Below are 6,000 nucleotides of genomic sequence, written 5' to 3'. Positions count from 1 at the left end.
TTCCTTTGTAGTCCCTTCCATTGCAGAGGGAGAAGGGAGCAGAGACAGCGCAAAGCTCTCTCCGATTGCTAGGAGTGGGTGGGCTTTGTTCAAACGCAAAACCACCCACCCAAGGAGCTGCCACTACCTGTAGTTTTAATCTCCAGCCCCCCCGCCCCCTCCAGCTCAAGGGCTGTGTGTGCTGGTGAGGATCGTGCCTGGGTGAATTCATTCCACCACCACGATCTGGTCTTCACACCCTTCGGGGCGGCGGGGAGGGAGGAGGGCTTCTCTTTGAAGAGGAGTGGGGAGGCGGGTTGGATGATGTTTTTGGTGCTAGATTTGGGGGAGCGGGAGCCCTGTGGGCAGGGTGCTGAGCTGATGGGCACACAGACACACACAGACACAGACAGACACACACACACACGGCTTTGAATGACTTGCTGCAGACCGCACAGACCTGCCAAATGTTGCCAGCAGAGGGAAGGAGAGACACTCTCCCCAAGCTGATCTCTGCGGCGCGCTAGGGCTCGGATCCCTCCCTTTGGCCGCAGGACTGATTCAGGGGCCGGGGTGTTGTTATTATTATTCATTTTATTTTCTTGGCTGGCCGCTGCTGGCTTCCTCTGCTCTCCCATCCCCGCTCAGCTTCCCCCGCCCCAACCAGCGCACCCTCCCGCCCCCCCCCCCCCGCGCGTCCTCCTGCTCTTCCTGGGCTGCCCCCTGCGCAGGGAAGCGGCTGCCGCTGGGGGTGGCGGGTTGCAGGGGCGCCGCGATCGGAGCAGCGAGGGAGGGAGGCCGGGGCTGAGCCATGCCGGGGGGCGGCTGCTGGAACCAGGGATGGGGCGAGAGGCTGCTGCGGATCCCAGCGTCTCCCCGCCGGGGGCCCAGGAAGCAGAAGAGCCGCCGCCGCCGCTGCTGAGAGCCAGCAAAGGGGGGCGATGGGTGAGTAAGAGACGCCCCCCGATTCCCTCCCCTCCTAACCACCCCCGGCCTCCCGGTACATCCCACCGCCTCTCCTTCCCATGCCCACCATCCTCCCCCCTCCTAGCTGCCCTCTCCTCTCCCCTTCCCCCAGCATCCGTCCTCCCGCTTTCCCTCTCCTCATCTGCCCTATCACCTTCCCCTACATCCCTCTCCTTCCCGTTCCCCTTCTGTCATCCCTTCCCTCCTGTACCCTCTTCCCTGCTCCCTCTCCTCTCATCCCTCCTTTCGCCCTTCCCCTATCACCCTCCCCCTCTCCTCCTGACCGCTCCTGCATCCCCTCTGGCCCCCGCACCCACCCCCAATCTGCCCCTTCCCCTCCCCCCCCTTTGTGCGTATGTGTTGGCAGGAGGTGGGGGAAAGTTTAAAGGGCTGATCTTGAAAAATGAGCAATTTAGAGCAGGGGGAAAGAGGCTGGGAAGTTGTTTGTTCACATGGGGGCTGGGAGGTTACAACTGGCCTAGTCTCTGTCCAAATTGGGCCAGCTCCTAGTTCCAGCATCCCTGCTCCCTCCTCACTACCTATGCAGGAGTCCCGGGTGGAGGTGAGGGCTTTACAATCCCTCTTGCTCAGCTTTTAGTCTTTCATTTTCTTTCCCTTTATATGTGTGTCCTACAGCCCCTACCCCAAGAACAGCTGTAGCTTCTGCAAGGGGAAGGAGGAAATCGCAGCCCCCCCCCCCCAGCATCTATAGAAGCAAAGCAACCTGTGTCTGCAAGAATGTACGGTGATAATGTCTTATATAGGCTGTCAGCGAGAAAGATGCTTCCCCTTCAAACACCCGATAATCCCAGCATCCCACGCAACAAAGTGTCAGTGATGGGGAGACAGAAGAATATGTCACAACTCCCTTAGCCATCTCTCTGCCACCCCCACAACACACAGCCACGCCAAGTGAGGAGGGGAGCCTGCAGCCCAGGCACTGCAGCAGGAGGCCCATCTGCTGCCCGTGCTCTCTGTGCCAGGAGGGTACTGACTGTGCATGTGTGCCAGCCCTGCAGCATGCTCTAGGGAGGAAAAGGAGTATATGCGTGGGGGATGGGAAGGAATATAAAAAATAGATAATCAAACATCGACTCCCCTCAGTCCCCATGTCAGATTGATATAATCCCCCATCAAGGGCTGAGCACAAAGGGACGTGGGCTCTGAGTACCTCGCCAATTCTATAGGGCTGCTGGTAATGCCTGGGGATTTGTTAGCTATAAATATCTCTATATTTGTTGTAAAGCAGTGTATGTGTGTGTGCAATTTTACCATCGCGAGATCTGTTTCTCCACACAAGCTCGACAAAGGTATGGGGGACAGAGTGTGTGCTGCAGCTACAGACCTGCTGAGACAGCTCGCAGAGATGAGACAGAAAGAGAGGCAAAGCAGGAGGGATGGAGACAGTACTGAGCTCTGTCAGACTGTGTTTTTATCAAGGGGTTTCTGGTGACAACACTCGAGAGCAGAACTTGGGTCACCAGAAAGTCCTTCCACATCTCCCAGAGCAGAACTCAGGTTACCAGGATCTCACCCTTGGGAGCGGAGCTTGGGTCATTAGGAAAACTGACCCCAAAAGGAGCAAAGCTTTGGTCACTGAGACTCCCCTTCAGAGAATGGCACTCCGGTCACCAGCAAACCCCACCACCAGAGCGTGAATTCAAATCACCCCAAACACCCACTACTACTGCTGCTAGGAGCATCGCTTGAATCACCAGGAACCGCCCAGTCCTGTGAGCAGATCTCCAGTCATCATAGACTCCCACCCTGGACTGCAGAGCTTGAGTCATCACAAACCCCCATCTTCAGGAATGGGGCTGAAGTCACTTTAGCTGGAACTCCCCCCCACCCCGACAAGAGTTCGTGTTATCTGGGTCCCTCCCTCAAAACTGGTGCTTGAGTCAACTCTGAGCACCTCTCCCATGCCCCAAGAAAAATCACTTGTAATTCCCTGTGGATGGAGCCTGAGTCACTACCAGCTTCTAAGAGCAGAGCTCAAGGCAACCTAGGACCCAAAATCAGAGCTCAAGACAGCTGAGACCCACATCCTGTGAGGGGAGCTCAAGCCAATGGAAACCTCACTCAAGAGCTCACCTCCAGAGTCCCCACTCCTGAAACAGAAAATAGTGAGTGTGGGGACATGTTTTTAAACCAGGATTAGACAAAAGCAGTCCTCTGGGTCTGTTTCTGGGGATCCCCTGATTTTCCCCTCCTTTACATCCTTACAAACATCCTTTAGGCACGGAAGTAATCCCTGTCCTTATAAACAACAGACAGGGAATGAAAACTTGAGTCTATCGGCTGGGCATCACAGAGTTCCTGCTCCAATCTTTGGTCCTGCCTCTCTACCCTGAGATGGTTTTGCAGTAGTGAAGGGAAATCAGCTGCAGGTGTGAGACTCCCTCCTGCAAGGATGCTCTGCTGTACCTGCATAGCTGGGTGTTAATCCTTTGGATGTACAAGAGACCCCGCTGGAGACAGAATGCCCATCACCAATAGAGGTGAGAGATCCTGACCTGGGGCAGGGGGAGGGGGCAGGTGAATGCCTGAAGGCCGCTCCTAATGTGGTGACCTAGTTGCACTTTGGGCCATTTTGACTGCAGTTTCAAAGCTGAGCCACGGCCTCTTCCTCACAGCAAATGTCAGTAAGGTTGGAAGAAGAAATAGTTCCCTATGCTGTATGAAGTTGAGCAATGCAATCAAGAAGAGTTAGTCTAAACTGGGGAAGTGTGTGTGTGTGTGTGTGTGTGTGTGTTCAGGGCAGGCCCACAGTCATTCGGGGTCTGCCAGGAGTTTTGAAATAGGGGCTCTTGTGCCCTGCACAGGACTGTGAAAACTACACCAACTTTGTGGCACTTCTGCTGAAGTTCCCTGTGGCTGCAGAGTCAGTGGATACCTATCACTAGCCAGGTGTGCATGGGTTTGTGTGACTGGACTGGTCATTTGTGCAGACAGTGTACATGTGAGGTTTGTGTTCATTGTGCGTGTGTGGTATTGTGTCTTTGTGAGCACTTGTGCCTGTTTGTGTAGTGGGTGCATGCATTGTGCCTTTATGCATGTCTGGGTGTGTATTGTGTGCCTGGGGCAGGTATATCTGGGCAAAGACTGAGAGTGTCCAATAATGCATGCATTTACTGTGTGTTTTCATGTTCAGGGTGTGCATTTGTATGTATGGTTTAAGTCTGCAAGCCCACGTGGTGTCTCCGTGTGGCTTAACGTACAGCACGTGTTCACAATTGTGTATAAAAGTGTAGTTGTGCATAGGCAGTGTGTGAAGCACACACTGGTACACGCAACTCTCTCTTTCTCTCTCCCACTCCTGCATTAATTTGTTAGCCAGGCAATAAACTCTGCATTGGGGTAGGCTTCTCCGCACCCTGTGCCTGGATTTCTTGCTATTCTGAGAATAGCAGCTTTAAGATAAATGCACCTTCCTTCCTCCCCTCCCCAAATGATATCTGTCTTCTCCCCCGCATCAGAGCAGAGGGAGGGAAAAGGGAGTGTGGTGGTGGTGGGCAGGGCGAGGGAGCTCGTGCCAGCATTCACCAAGGCTGGTTAGATTGGAAATGGGGTTCTTTGCTCTGAAATGAGCCCTTTGTACTTTGTTGGAATCAATGACCCAATCAGAAAGGGATGTGGCTGGAGGAGGAGGAGGAGGTAGCGCTGAAGAAGACTGGTACAGCTGACATTAACTCCAGGGCAAGAAGCGAAGGGGAAGATCGTGAATTACTAACTGGTGCAGAAACCTGGGTAATTTCTCTGAATCAGGCCAGGTGCCTCAAAGGGCCTGTCTACATTTCGAGCTTCCTGAGGTCACTGCATGTAGGGGGGGATAGGCGAGCCCCTCTCCACCCCCAGCTTGGCTGGCCCCTCAGCTCATCCCTGGCACTATTCATCCTGCTGACAGGGTGCAGTCTCCAAATGGTTGGGGGCTCAGCAGGGTGCATTTAGCAATGAGAGGGTTAATCTGAAGTCAGGGAATATGGGGGTGGGGGTGTGTGCAATGCAGCTAGCAATGCAGGTGTGTGCTAAATGTTTTCCATCCGGCATTCACTTTGGAGGCGGGTGGCACTGACAGAGCCATTCAGCGTGGGGTGGAGAAGGAGTCCCCCTCAGATGGGACCAGCAGGCAGTGCTGAGGAACACTGACAGAACGGCATGGAGGGGTTACAATGGAGTCATGGGCAGCGTTCCAGGTTAGGGTTGTGGTGCAGTGACAGAGAGCGGCGTGAGAGTGCCTGTAGGAGGAGGTGCTGCAGGCCGGGATTGTGGTGCATTGGCAGAGCTGTGTAGCAGCTCAGGACCAGAAGAGCAGTGGTCGACAGAGCTGTGACGGGCCCCCTCCCTATGGCAGAAGGAGATGAGGTTGTGTTGGAATTGTGGTGTAGTGATACACTCCCTGAGAAAATAGAACTGGATTTCTGCCCCCCGACCCCACCCATTGGACTCTGGCTGCAGCTCTCCGGAAGCAGGACCTTTGCTCCACAGATTTCACCAGACTCCCTGATACCACTTTGCAATGCTAACCCTTTGTTTCCCTCAAGCCTTTCCTGAGAGCAACAGGTGCCTCTTTGGCTGCAACCCCCACCCCTCCGCCCTGAAGCAAAGGGGATAATTTTGCCCAGACACTTGCCCAATTGAGTACCCTCCCAGGAGGAGGCACAGCACTCTAGTCCTGGCTTTTCCTTTGATGTCTCCCCACTAAAATATATAGCCTTGGGCAGGCAGAGGAAATCAGCATGAGGAGAATCAGTTTCCCTGTGGGTGTTGAGGGGTTTGTTTTATCTGGGTAATGCACTAAACAGCCACCCCACCCCAGGGTGGGATCAGCCACTGATGCAGGACTTCCTGCTGAGGGAGCTGACTCTGCACACAAGGACACTCACCTTCTGTGATTAGCAGTATGGGGAGCCCAATTAACCAGTTGCTTTCTTCCTTGGCTGGCTTTGGGCTAAGAGGTACCCCACCATGTATCTGTCTGTCTAGGATCTTCTCTGATACCCATCACTGTGGTATCTGAGCACCTTACTTCTTTCTACAGCAGCCCCCCTGCCC

At 54.4% G+C, this 6,000-nt stretch overlaps 1 protein-coding gene across 1 annotated transcript in view; it reads left to right on the top strand.

Annotated features, from left to right (window-relative positions):
• The first annotated feature begins 762 nt into the window (after positions 1-762).
• The window catches only part of MGAT3 (mannosyl (beta-1,4-)-glycoprotein beta-1,4-N-acetylglucosaminyltransferase), a 35,949-nt gene continuing 30,711 nt past the window's right edge, over positions 763-6,000 (top strand). The window contains exon 1 of the mRNA XM_024199630.3: positions 763-924. The gene's annotated coding sequence lies outside the window, so the exon portion shown is untranslated. The remainder of the gene's footprint in view (positions 925-6,000) is intronic.

This window comes from Terrapene carolina, unplaced genomic scaffold, assembly GCF_002925995.2.
Source record: "Terrapene carolina triunguis isolate 2854851 unplaced genomic scaffold, T_m_triunguis-2.0 Scaffold247, whole genome shotgun sequence".
Classification (NCBI taxonomy): domain Eukaryota; kingdom Metazoa; phylum Chordata; order Testudines; family Emydidae; genus Terrapene; species Terrapene triunguis.
The sequence above is the reverse complement of the archived record's forward strand: the minus strand, read 5'-3'. Positions and strand labels throughout refer to the sequence as shown.